Source organism: Struthio camelus, chromosome Z (genome assembly GCF_040807025.1).
Source record: "Struthio camelus isolate bStrCam1 chromosome Z, bStrCam1.hap1, whole genome shotgun sequence".
Classification (NCBI taxonomy): Eukaryota; Metazoa; Chordata; class Aves; order Struthioniformes; family Struthionidae; genus Struthio; species Struthio camelus.
In genome coordinates this window covers 61,553,229-61,567,250 of record NC_090982.1, presented here as the reverse complement: position 1 = coordinate 61,567,250, position 14,022 = coordinate 61,553,229, and the positions used below count along the sequence as shown (strand labels likewise).

General features: G+C 40.3%; 1 long non-coding RNA gene across 1 annotated transcript; it reads left to right on the top strand.

The window, feature by feature from the left end:
- The first annotated feature begins 577 nt into the window (after positions 1-577).
- LOC138064824 (uncharacterized) lies at positions 578-13,477 on the top strand. The gene is made up of 3 exons (XR_011138072.1): positions 578-839; positions 3,353-3,576; positions 13,223-13,477. It is a non-coding gene; the product is annotated as an uncharacterized lncRNA (long non-coding RNA).
- Positions 13,478-14,022: the final 545 nt, after the last annotated feature.

The window sequence follows — 14,022 nt, the reverse complement described above, 5'->3', positions numbered from 1 at the left end:
TGTTTGTAAAACTGATCAAAAGAGTATTGACGGAGCATTGCTGTGTCAGAAATCGTTCTGATCAATTTTTGTGTAGAAAAGTCTTGATTTGGATTACAGCTTTTTCAAGGAAAATCTAAACAATCGCTTGTTTGAACAAAATAGTTCCAGTCTTAACAGAATTTCTTATCTCTTGAAAAGACTGTCTCTGCAAATTGTGTTATTTGCTAATGTGAATAAGCAAAAAGTCTGACTTGCTATGAAGTGTTACAAGTTCTATGCAAACTAGGTGTTTTGACAGGTCCCAGAGTAAATTTTTGAAAATTGTTATGAAGTATTCAGATGGAAAATCAAATGTTTGAAAGCTGGAAATTCCAGTGGAAAGGAAATTCTGACTTTTAGCCATCTCTAATTAAGCAGTCAATGAATACACTGAAGTTTCATCGCTGTTGCTTAGGCTGATACACCGGTTACACCAGTTAAACTAATAGCAAGAAAAGAGTTCCTACCTGTATGCTGTTACTGCAGAGGAGCTGATGATTCAGTGAGACGCCACTGTCTCAGCTGCACTCTGTGTATGGAAGGTTCTCGCTAGTCATGAAGAGCAGAAATGGACTGCAAATAAACAAAAAGTAGCTTCTCCATAATGAAGGCTCCATCTGTTTGCAAAGAGCGCAGATACCCTGCTGTTAAATTATTTTTAAAAATACAGGGTACGTCATCCTCTTTTGGGCTATGTCACTCTGCAAGTTTCGAGAAGAACCTGCTACTTACTATTTGTCAAGAACTCCCCCTTTGGAAACTGTTGAAGCCATTTAGTGAAAAATGGTAGAGTGGGGTCCATAGGAATTTAAGAGGAGGTAGGTCCAAACTGCTACAGCTGTGACCTCAACGCCGGTCCCAAACATGCACTCCCACTCCCTTTTGATAAAACTTGTGTGATCACACAGGGAACCTATCTCCCTGCTGACGCACACACCCACCCACACATGCACACACGGCACGACGGAGTGCGAAGAAACAGAAGGATTGGGGAAGGCTGAGGCTATGCCAGGCCTTTTCAGACTGAAACTGCAGTGTAAGGAAATGAATCACATAACATCCTGTATTTGTGGTTTGCTGTGCCTATTTGTGCAACTGGAGTGAATTCTTAAGCTGTTTGATGGAGGTTCATCCTTGGCAGAATGTTATTTACTCTCCCAATATTATAAGTAAAAAGCAGTTACTTATTGTACGGTACTGAGCACGCACACAACACGTAGTAACGCGTGTAAGTCCTCTCTCAACATGCAGTGAGATGAGTGTGGATGGAAATGACAGTGTGGTCTTTTCTGGTAGTCTCCAAGGCCATTGCTATACATTTCTATTCAAGTTGTGGCAGAGGTTTTGAGTTGCTTGTTATACCTTCTCTTTGTCTCATGCGACTGTCTCCTCAGTTGTGCTGACTCAGCTGTTTGGGTCACCTGCCTCTGTTCGTGTTCTTAGGTATATTTAGAAAATCTGGATTATTGCATGTGTTTCTTGGCACATGTTTACTTTGGAGAGATAAGTAAACTCTGCTTGGGAAATAGAGGGCAAGGATGACTTCTCTGGAAGTTGGTGGGGGCAGTAATCTCCTAAACAAGACCTACTGGTTACAGATAAGTGTTAAAGCAGCCTGAGCATCCCAAAGGCTTGGTTGCTCTAGATGTGCTGAGCTTTTTTTGCCTGTAGTTTTGCTTTTAGTTTTACTTCCTGTGGTTGTAGCTTCAGCAGAGCAAGGATGTTTTTGCCTTCTGTGGTTGTAGCTTCAGGAGAGCAAGGATGTTTTATACCAGCTAAGTAGATGTCTTTATTAATGGCACTCTTAGAACAAGCTATTCTGTGCACAGAAAACTAATGTAGCCAATTTTTGCATGTTTTCTTCTCTGGGTGGATTTTCTGATATTTAAGAAAGACAGCGAGCGGTCTTTCTTTGTGTAAGTTTGCCGGCCATGAACAGGCCATGAATATGCCTTTGTTTTACTCAGTTGTCTATTCTGATGAAACTTGTAGGAACCTAATATCTCTGAGGCAGCTACCTCTATGCCAATTTTGCTTGAAATTGGCCACTGGGATGTAAAAGTTATTGCATGAAAGGTGGAGCAGACAAACATGAATGCGTTACCCTCATTTCCTGAGGAAACCTGGCTAAAAAGTCCTGCAGTGTCTTTAATAACAATAAGCAATCTGGTCTTGCATATGCATTATTAGATGCTATTTTGTTTGAAGTGCTGTAATGTAACCCAGTTTTATACTACATCTAGTGACTGGTTTTAGGCTTACAGAGAAGAAATAGAGACGTTTAGCAGGGAGGTGTAGAACTGAAGAGTATTTGACTGCAGGCTGCAGTCCTCCAGTACGTTGTATGGCAGCTGACTGCCTCTTCAGAGGCCTGCTGAGTTCAGTGGGGTTTCCACTGAGCATAGCAAACTGTGGCTATGAAGAAACTGCAGAGCTGGGGCTATAGTTGTTTTCAGCATGTGCACAAGGAATCAAATGAAAAGACAGTAGTGCAATTCAAGATAACAAGCTCTTAAAATAAGTTTAGAGGATTCAGGAGATATATTAAGGGGAAACTTAACATCAGTAAAGAAACTGCAGAGAGATGAAATGGAGTGTGAGGTTAGACAGCCACAAGTTGATGAGTGCCTGTGCTTTTCCTCTGTACTTCAGTGGTAGGGAAAGAGCTGGAAGATTAAATGGATCCCAAATACAAACAGTTGAAGCTTTCGGTTCCTTAAAGAAAGGTAACACAGCAGTCAGAAAGTATGATGTGCATGACATAAATCAGTTGTCAATGTGAATCAGTTTCCTTTAGATCAATTAGTCCCCCAAACAAAGCCTTTATTCAAAAGAGTACAGGGAGAACAGCCACACGCATTATTTAAGGTGAGGAAATGGAAGACTCCCTGGCTGGACAGCATGTTTTTGTTACCTTGTCTCTTAGGAACCTCATGCCTACCCAAGGAGCTTCCATTTCCCTCTGCCCAAACAAACTTGTAACACGCGCAGTATGCCCTATGTGCTTCCTCGGCAGCACAATCACAAACCCTGCTATCAGTGATGGTAACATATCTGCATACACTGGCAGAACAAGTGCTTTCTTATGTTCTTAGTGAAGGACATCAGTGGAAGGTATTTGATGTGGTGTATTATTATTTCCTCTTAGTCTATGGCAGGGATCTGGGATAAGGGCTTCCTTAGTGGAAGTTACTAATAGAAAATGTAAATGGCAAGTTGTGTTGCAGTCATTTCCTTAGTCTGAAGAATACGCATAGTTAGATTTAGTTCTTGAATAATTTTCTGTCTTCTGTGGAATCAATAGTTGTTTCTAACTTGCTTTTTTTTTAAGAGAGCTGTGTGTGGATGCTGGCAGTGGAGGAGAGGCAAGATGAGATGCAGTAAAGCGAATAAATACGGATAAAACAGGAGTCTGGGAAGGAAGGAGTCTTTTGCTGCTATCTGTGGAAATAATCGGGCCATAACAATTGGGAATAGTGATGGAGAGAACACCTCATCTGAGACATTTCAACATCATTCGTGCAGGGGGACTTTGACAATGGGAGTAAATTTCAGGTAAGAGATGCATCTTATTTTAGGTACTCGTTATAGTTGACTGAAGAAATAGCACAATTAATTGGGGAGAGAATTATTCTCTTTTGTTTGTTTTCTTTTTAAAATAGGTAGGTAGACAGATATATTGGAGCTGTTCAAGTGATAGTCAAGACCATCTTTAATGATAATAGAGATGGTATGCTTCCAGAGAGTACTACTATTAGCAAATGCTGTTGTTGAAGTATCTGTGAAGAATTCCTGACTTTGTCTCTAATTCATAGGGCAGTCTGGGGAAGCAGTGAGGATGTTCCTCAAAAATTGCTTAGCTCCAATATCAGCTCAAAGTCCAGGATGTGGAAAGCTATCATAAGACCTCTTTATTCTTAACCTGTTTCATGTTGTGCTTCTGAGAGGTGCGCATTTTGATTATTGTTCAAAGGCTTCTCTTTATTGATTTTTGTTTGGATTGTAACCTGTTTAGAACAGGTAGTGTGCCTGTAATCTATGCCTGTAAAGTCTTAGATAATATTACAGTTTATACGTGTCTACTAAAAGAGTGCTAGAAGTACTACTTTGTTTCTGCGGAAATTTAAAAAACTGCAAAGAAAAATCACTATTGGTTTAAGGAACTTGCATCCCCTTTTCCATCAGAGACGACTTTTGAATTATCTAAGGTAAAAATTAAGTGTTAGAGTTAGAATATAACTCCTTCTGGGAAGTCCAAAAAAAGGAAAAGATTGATGAAATAAAAAATAAAATATGACATAAATGGCATGAAGGTAGCTAGGCTTGACTTCTGCAGCAGAACTGTACAGATCATCACCATTCCCCCCCCCCCCCCGCCTCCACACACACTCTATGTTAAAAAAGAAAAAGAGATTCAAACTTTAAGGAATATTAAAGGTTCATCTTGCTAACCATAATGGCAGGATAATGCTAGACAGAAATATCTTTTATGGGAGAAAGTGGTAAAGGTGTTTGCAACACCTGAATCTGGCTCTCAGTGCTTCCAGTTCTTCTGTGGCTGTAGCAGTCACTCCAAAGTGCCTAGTCTCCTCTCACTGGTATTTCCAAGTGTGTAAAGGGATTTACCATATGGTGTCTGCAGTTCAATCCCCTTCTTACTTGAGAAGTAAGTCACTATTTCTTATCTGCCTCCTTATTATTATCACTGAGTAATGTTTTGTGGCCACTGTGGTCTGGTCAACATAGGAGGAATTTACGGCCTGATAAACTAGGGTGTGAATTGACTACATATTGGCAATTGCACATTGGTGTCTCTTGAAGACATTTTTAGGGTATGTTAAAGGCCTGTCCATTGATTTTTGAAAGAAATTATTAAAATTAGCAGGAAGTGTGACTTTTCCATTATTTGGAAATCAGGGGATATTTAATTTGTCGTATTTCCAAGCTAAGCTAAATTTCTAAACTAACGCTGAGTTGACCTGAATTCTGAGTAAATATTTTCAGTGGTTGTAAGCCATTCAACTGTTCCGCTACATGAGTTAGTTATTAGGGCTTGTCTGCAAAGGATAGCACCTTTATGTCTAATAGCTACCCTGTCTTGAAACGTCAGCTGAAGGGCTTGCCTGTGATGAAATGTTGTGGCGGAGTAAGGTAGGATCATAATTTCATAGTACAAGGAGCTGCTTGCATTAACTCCCTGCAGGGAGTACTTGGAGTACGCTGTAAAGTTTCTGCAATTTGAAAATGGAATAAACTTTTAGCATGGAGTCACTTGCTGCACTGTAAATTCCTCACCTAGCTTTCAGACAATCTTCTGCATGGCAATCATATGTCCAGGTTTCACTGGACTTATCTTCTGTTTTCTCCTGGAAGCTTTGTATAGATTGATTTTAAGGACATTTTAAGATCGGGGGTGTCCAAGCATCTGTTAGATCTAAAAGGCTGGAAACCTCCAAAAGCCTGGAAATCCTGTGCGATCAGAGTGCATGAGCTATGGGGCTTAGGCCTGGCTGACTTCAAGTATGTTTATTGGCTGGGAACAATCTCAAAATGGAAGATTATATAGGAGCTGTGTGTAAGCTACACACTGAGAACACTAGTACTGATGTTGACGGAGTGATTAGGAGTGAGAACTAACCAAAACAGGATGCTTAACCGATGTAACTTGAAGAAAACTCACAGGCCAAAACAGCTTCAACAATAGCGAGGACAGTTTGTGAATGGATGCATATGCCAGAAGCATGATTAGTGTATGTAAGTATGTGAACCAGCTATAAAGCAAATTGTTGACACAGCATATGTAATATATGTATGTTGTTTTATAAAGGGAATTGTGGTTTAGGCAGCTGGCCTTGCTATGTTTTACAGACAGATTAGTGTTTCAGTGTTTGCTGTGTTTGAATACAAGAAAATCTGAAGAGAGTTCTGGTACTGAGTCAAGTCTGTGGCTGGAGTATTTAAGTCCCTAGAAGGTGTGAAAGACAGATGTTGGGAAAAAGAGCATTACCAGATGCAGGAACATTTTAGTTTGCTGGGCTTTTGGCTGACTATAAAACACCTCATGGTCTTTTCTTGACCTTCCCTTTTTGCTTCACAACTGTCTGGGAATCCTGAGGTTTGGAATGGCACTAATTCCAGGTTTGGGAACTCCAGACTGATGGAGTCTGCTGTTCTACTGTTCTGGTGGAGAATTGCTGCTCCCAGATAGATTGCTCCAATGTGTGTAGTTTCATTAGCCCTGGTCCTTTGGTTTCCAGTGATCATTCATAGTGCGATATTAGAGGGTAAAGAAGGCAGAACCAAGTCAGAGATCTTGTGTAGACTGTTACTCAGCAGTGATGTATGCCTGATCGTTTCCTGCTGCTCTCTCAGATGACAGTCCATCACCACTCACACAGTTTGGCAGGTCAGGATAGGGTAGGGCTGTGCTGGATTGTAAAGGGCAATCAGCAAACAGGTTGCCATTTTGAACACAGAGGAATAAGGACTATTCAAGCAGAAGGAGAATTTCTTACCTCTCTAGGACCCTGTCTCTAGAGATGCCCAGGTCTTTTACTACTCCAGCCCAAACATTCAAGCAATTCTGGCCGCCTACTAAACAAAGTTCTTCTTAAAAATAGCTTCAGTTGTTCTCCATAACTGTCTTCTGGGCAAGCTCCTTCACAATTCTGTACTACAGCCTCCAGCCTCATACCTCTTTCTGTAACTAGCTCCTGACTTCCTCCATATACGTTCCCTCAATCATGGAGCTCTGAGGTATTAAAAGGTCTTCTAGTGCAAGACTTCTAATCATGTAAGAGCCTATTTGTATAGGTAGAGAGAGAGTGCAACTCAGATGAGGAGAGGAGACTCAGAGAAGACCACTAGTCCATGCAAGATAGCTTTGATAGCAGCGCAAGACAGTAATTTCCTCAAAAGTGGTCTGATGTTTTGCATTCAGGGCATCCTGCCTCTTTGCTGTTTCCTGGGGGAGATGGACTCCAGAGTCCCAGCACAGCTCTGGCTGACAACATGACAAGCAGCACAGCGCATAGGTCAGGTGCTGAGTTTGCTGCTTAGATGTACTCTCTCCTGGGCTGTGAGCATGGAAATGGACAAAACCTGGGTGACAGCAGCAGTTAGCCAAAAAGGTGACACCTGGCTTCCAAGAGCTCAAGATAGTAGAGCACATCCACCTAAGCAGAGTGACGAATCAGGCAGAGATGCACCACAGGAAAGCACCTGGTCAACTGCTAATGTATTACGAAGCAAAGGCACAACCACACAAACGTAACCGCTATTTATTGCTTTGAAGATAAATTTATCCTGGTTAGAGTGTGTCATTCACTTATGTGTTACATCATTGTAAGAAATTATGTATTGTGGACACAGATCCTTCTAAATCACTTGATATGTGCTACACTAAAACGTCTGTGCATGCAAGCTCTAAGATGTTTTCTAGGGAAGTGCCTTGTCAGCATTGAATATGAACGTGATAGAATAGCTGAAATGGCCCAGAAATTTGCTTAGCAGTTTCCACATGGCATCCGAAGCATAGAGCACTTGCAAGTTATATATATGTTGGAAGAATGCTTTAATAATTAAAGAGGATGAGGTCTGTACAGAGAGGGTTTTTTGCTTCGTTTGTTTGTTTATTTGTTTGTTTGTTTTAATTAGAAGTAACGCTGTTACTGGGAAAGATGGCAAAAACTTTTCTTCCCTACTGAAGCCTTGTCTTCAGCAGCAGGTGGCGCTGTGCTCTCACTAAATCAGTGCTGGGCACTCATTCCTGAGAACCATACCCTGAAAGTGGGTCTACAGTGTGATGAAAATAGCAATTAGTCTTGTTTGCATCTTTTGCTAGCTGACTAGGAACTGCTCCTGGGTTCTGTGTGCATGGTTTCGTTGTGGAGTTCCTCTTTGCTGTGTGTGTATATGGCAAAATAAACACATGTATATGGCAAAATAAACAAATATTACTGCATTTTTCAGTGTGCAGATATCCATTCAGATCAGATGCCTAGTTCATGATTACTTGTATTATGAGAAGCAACACTCAGACTTACTAATTACAGATGGCTGGATACTAGTTAATTGTGTAATTGTTGCAGCTTCTGAGATGGAGCGAAATTCAACATGTTGGAGTAAGCCCATACTCTGTAAGTGTAAGGACATTAAAAGAATTTTCCCATAGCAAAAAGGATAAAACAGCTACATTTACAGAGGAAAGAAACAAAACTTTTTCTCAGGCTTTGGCTGGGCCTTGCTTTGCTTCGGTCTCCCTCTTCTGTATTACTGAAAATGTTAAGCTTGTAAATGTAAAGCTTGAATTCAATTGCCAAGGCCTTAGAAAAGTTTTGATCTTTCTCCTAAATTACTGTATTTTATGTCCCCAGTGAACACACACCACACACACCACCCCCCTCCCCCACAGGTTTCAAGTGGAGTCCCAGTTCTCTAGGGAGGGTTATGCAGGCATGTGCAGCAGATACGGTCTCTTGTGAGTATTGTCCAGTTTGTGGACAATACTAAATTAGGGGAGTGGCTGACAAGCATAAAGGTAGAGCTTCAGGTCAGAGGGACTTTGAGAAACTTAAGGACTGAACTAACAAATCTCTTGAACTGCAATGAGAAGTGTGCCTGGAGTGGAATAACCCTGTGCATCAGTACAGGCTGATAACTTCTTTTGCACAGCCCTGGAACAAGTTATCTAGAGAGGCCATAGTATCTCCATTGACGGAGGTTTCAAGGCTTGGCTAGACAAAACCATGGCTGACCCCTGATTTGGTGTTGATCTGAGTATACTCTGAGCAGAGGAGAGGACTAGAGACCTCCAGAAGTGCCTTCCTGCCAATGCTCTATAACAAATGCTGCTGTTACTGAGCACCAGCTAGAGTAGATCTATGTAATACACTGTAGTTAAATTAAATATATATACTGATGAAAGAGGCAAATGTATGTGATATCAAAGTTGTTAGGCACAGTACTGTAATGATACTGTCTTCTGTCCTGCTCTGATACCCTTCACTAGGTCCAGCTGCTCTATGCTACCTTGCCATGCTTTGTCTCTTCCTTCTGCCCTGCACCCAAGCCTGCTCCCACAGCTGGACAGAGAGATCCTGCAGCTCTATTTTGACTGTGTCTCAGTGCGCCGGGGCAGGTAGGGTGTGAAAAGGGCTGACATGGCAACAGCACAGAGCTATGGCTATGTTCATGTGGTCCTGGAAGGGAAGTAGATATTGTAGGGGGAGGGGAGATCAAAAGACAGTGTCTTGTGTCACTCTATGCTCCAGGCTTTTCAATGAGGTAAAGTCCCATGAGTCAAGTCCTGGCTCCCGAGCAGTCAGATCACCTAACAAGAAAGGGGTTAGCAAAAGGTAAAAGGCAGAGATGCTCTCAAAACATGTTATTTGTGACACTTGCTTGTGTTGTGATACCTATTTGGTATTTGTATGTCCAAAGTCTCAGAAAGCGTTGCCCACAACTAATGCGTTCTAGTGCTTTGCTGAACTAGATCTTGTTTAGTGCTGGCAAATTGTTATTGATTCTCTGTTACTTTAAAACAGGACTGTGATCCGAAAAAGCAGAAATGACTGCATGCAGCATAGTCTGTTACGAAGAAAATAATCAAAACCCTTGTTCAGCAATGTCAAATACAGACTCCTTAATGCAGAATGGAGTGAATGGGGGGGATATGGAGGAAGGAGGTAGGAATTAGGCTCCTTAGGCTCATTTCATTTTTATCAGAAACTTTGATTACAGAAGAGGCATGCTTTATGGAGCAGTAAAGAAACCAGTGGATACAAACTCTTCCACTGGTCCTTATAAAATGAAATAAGAACATGTGTTAGGATTACAGCATATATGCAAACAGGACCCAGAGTATATTCAAAGCAGACACATCTTCTAGTCCAGAAAAATCAATTTGTATCCTTTTTTCCTGGGTTTTCATGAGAACTGCAAAAGGAATAACCCTGTGTTTTAGACAGTAATATGGGTAACAATATGTTGAAAAATCCCCGGAGGGGCAAACTTTGAGGATACTATTTTGTCCAAGAGAATGAAAAGTGTTATTAAAAACAATAGAGTTTTGCAGTGAGAGCTTGCAGATGTTTTCAATAAAAATTGATAGTGGGACACAGGTGAATGCATTAATGTAAAGACTGTGAGGATGAGGCCAGTTTTACCTGCTATGTCATTTGCAGCTGTTCTGCTTTAGCTTGGGGTTGTTCCGTCTCTGTGACTTGGTTAGTATGTCTTTGGCTAGCACATCATAACTGAAAAGCTGTGTCTCTTTTGCAAAGTATTTGGAGACCTCCTAACATAAACACTACTGTTAGTATCTATAGTCCTTATGTTTTTTTGCTTTGGGAAGAAAAATCCATTTTGAGCATAAAGGTGTAAGTCTGTAATGTTTGTAACAAGATGCTTGTTTTGAATTCTTACATTACATGCCAATATTGCTGTAGTCACAGTCAAGTTTAATTCCTCTCTATTAGATACTGTACAGACATATTCTAAGTGACAGATTTGATCCCTAGAGGTGACAGAATATTCAGCAGCATAGGCTGAATTGTTGCTTTTGCTCTGAGCAGGAGCCACAAGAGTCTCCAGATGAATTTAACCAGTTCTTTTTTGTAGGATCCAAAAAAGGAACAATTCACTTAAGTTTACAGCACAGAAACAGTGCAGTGTCTCTTCTTGGTGTTTGTACACGAGATATTCCTACCTGCCCTGTCCCCACTGAGCAATCCGTCGTATAAGCAGAATCAGACATGCTCTCTGCCCAGATTGCTTTCCATTTACTATTAAAGAACAAAGAGTTGGAAAGAGATAGAGAAAAATCATGCAAGAGTGATCAGGCCTGTGCTAAGTGACTTGCATTCTGTAATTCTAGATGTCATGGTCTTGTGTTGACTGTACACTAAACCTGAGGCCTGCTAAAATGCTGGTCAAATAATGCATTCTCTGGGGCTTCCCTTAGAAAAGAGGGCTAGCGCCTGCGGTAGGATGAGCTTTAACCTGAGGAGTAGCGTATGTTATTGCTGATCATCCTGAACTGATCTCTGGAGATCTACGTGGACTAACTGTCATATTTCTCATGGACAGGATGTTAAATGTTTTCCCATTTTTGAGTCCAGTCATGAAATCATGAGTCCAGCGCATGTTCAGAGTCAGTGTTGGGTTTTAGACAAATACAAGCAATGAGGTCATGGTATTCATAGGTCTGAAATTAATGTTAAGATCCCAGCTATAATCTATTTCGATAAACAATTTGGAAATGTTTTCTAAGTTTTTAGGAGGCATAGTGTAAACCTGTTTTTAACATTGATGTTCAGTAAATCTGAAGAGAGGTAGTGAAAGGAATCATACAACTGAGAGGAGTACCTTAGAATTCCCGACTGTAGCCTCCAGGTTTCTCTGGGTCACGGTTAGGAATATCTCCTTCTATGTTAGCATCGAGTTTTTTTTTTTTTTTTTTAATGGCTGTGCTCCTGCTCAGAGTTTTGTGAAAAAGGAAGCTATCGTGTGAGGGGTAGTATGTAATTTGAATCAGGACCCACAATGAATTGAGGAGAGGAGCTTCTGATTTCCAGTGACTATATAGGAAATGCTGCATGGCAGAAAAGAGCCAGAGGTTACTGTTACTTCTTAGAAACTGAAGTTACAAGATTAACTAGTGGTGCCATTTTGAATAGGATCACGAAGTAAATTTAGTATAGTTGTCTTAAGTTTTTTTTGTAGCAAAATCAGAAATGTCACACTGATACTCTAAATATCTGTGTATATTCGTTTGATAGTTTTCAGATCTCTGTATAGCATGTGCTTCACTTAACCAAATCCTTTGTTTAATCAAACGTACTTAAATCACTAGGAAAACTAGTGGTTATTGTCTGACACTTATATTAGTGTCTGCTTTCTAATGCCATTCTTAAAATTGCTTCATCATTTCTACATTGCTGTGCCCAACCTAAATCTTAGCCCTGTCTGTTGACGTTTTGGCGAAGCACCATTTTTATGGCATCATGCCTGCAGCTTTTCCATTCCTTTGTGCACTCACCTACCATGTGCCTTTTCATCCCCTCCTCTACTTAATACTGTGCCTTTTTTCACACAGCACTCCTAGATCTTGCTATTGCATTCATTAGAAACCTCCTGTCGCTGATCCAAACAAGCTCTTCATATGGCATGTGGTTCCTTCAGAACTGTCAATTTCATTTCAAATAATGTTTGAAAACACATTTCTGTTCCTTGCAGAGAAAAGATTGAGAAAAGACTTGGTGGGGGGGGGGGGGAAGAGCACAACCCAATTCAAAATTGGGGGAATTAAAGGGGATTAGTTTTCAATATCTGAATCTTTAGCCAGCTGCTCAGTAAGTTTTTGGAACTGATTATAGTTACCAGTACCTTTTGTACTAATGGTTTCCATTTCATTTCCATTAGTTGCTTGATCTGTTTTTTGTAAATATTACCTGCAATTGTGAGTCATTTACTGCTGGAAGAATAAGCGTATATTTAAAATGCGGTCTCCTGAAATTTTAGTCTGATATTGAATTTTTAAGTGCGTCTCTTTCAACATGATAGCATTGATGATTCAGTCACATGACTTACTATTAACTGTGTGGCAGACATTTCCTGTAGCTTAACTTGCTATCCCTATCCCTTGCCCTCTTGAAATAAATGGACTTCTAGCAACAGTTTTGACAATACTCTTGTCTACAAGTAATAAAACATCTGGAAATTAGACTAGATGGATAAAACAGTTCCATGTAATAATATGTATCTGGCATTCATACAACCTCTGTATAATGCATGTTTTTTATGGACCAGATGTGGTATTTATGTGTTATGAGGAACAGAGGCATGTTCAGTCATGCTTTTTATTGCATTTAAATGCAAGGTATATTTTAATAACTCTCAAAGGGAATTGTGTCCTATTGATTAGAAACTGTCAGTGTGTAAGACATAAACCTGAAAAAGCAAATGAATCTGTCAGAAAACTGTAGGTATAATTTAAGTTGACATTAAGCTGTATACTTATTGTGTGCTGGCTTCAAAAAAAAAAAGAGGAAAAAGCGGACTAATAAATTTCTGCTTATTCCTCCGGTGAAGGTGATCTATGAATCCTTTGATCTAAGAGTTGTTTATTTCTTCTCTAGGACTATGTTCTGTTACATTTACAGGTCTATGAAATAATTATTCTTTTATGTTTATTCTTCAGCCTTTCACATTTTTTCATCAAGATAACAGCTTTGGCATAGAAGCCACCTGCACAGTCTCTGTTTTTAGTCTTGCCTGGCATTTTCAAGTAAGGTGAATTTAACATGTACTGGGTGGAGAAGGGATTCCACTGAATTCTGTCCACCTTGCTGTTGTCATTGTTGTTTCCCAAGCAGACTGGAAAAATATGTAACTGAGCTATTTTCATGTTAAGCCTCTTTGCACCTTTTCTTCATTTAAGCTTTTTACTATTTTCGGCCTGAATCGTCCTTGCTTTTGTAGGAAAGGCACCGTGACTTTGTCTTCCATTTAGCATTCCCATTTCTGTTGAGCCCACTAAGCTCTGGCTACATGGTATGTTCCAACCATCTTCTGCATTTGCTGTGATCCTTCTGTTTCATGTCCTCTTCCATGATCATTAGCTGTAAGAGAGTTCTCAATGCCAAGTCTTTCTTGCAGCTTCTTTAGTTGTTGTTTTTGACTCTGCAATGTCCCCACAAACAAATAACATCTTCTGCCTGTGTATTTCCAAATATGTGTTATAGGCTATTTCAAAGCAAGCGCACTGAGGCTAGGCTTTACAGATGTCAGTACCAGAATACCAGTGCAGTTTTTCCCGTGCATCCCCCTTTCTCTTAATAATTTTTATTGACGAGGAGAAAAAACCTGCAGGGATGCTGTCTTGACAGCTATGAAGTCTTTTTTAAACTTTGCCAGAAGGTCACTATTAATGCAATAATTTGCCTAATTAACTTCTGCAGTAGTGGAGGCCAGAAATCTTGAAGTCATTCTTGTGACTGA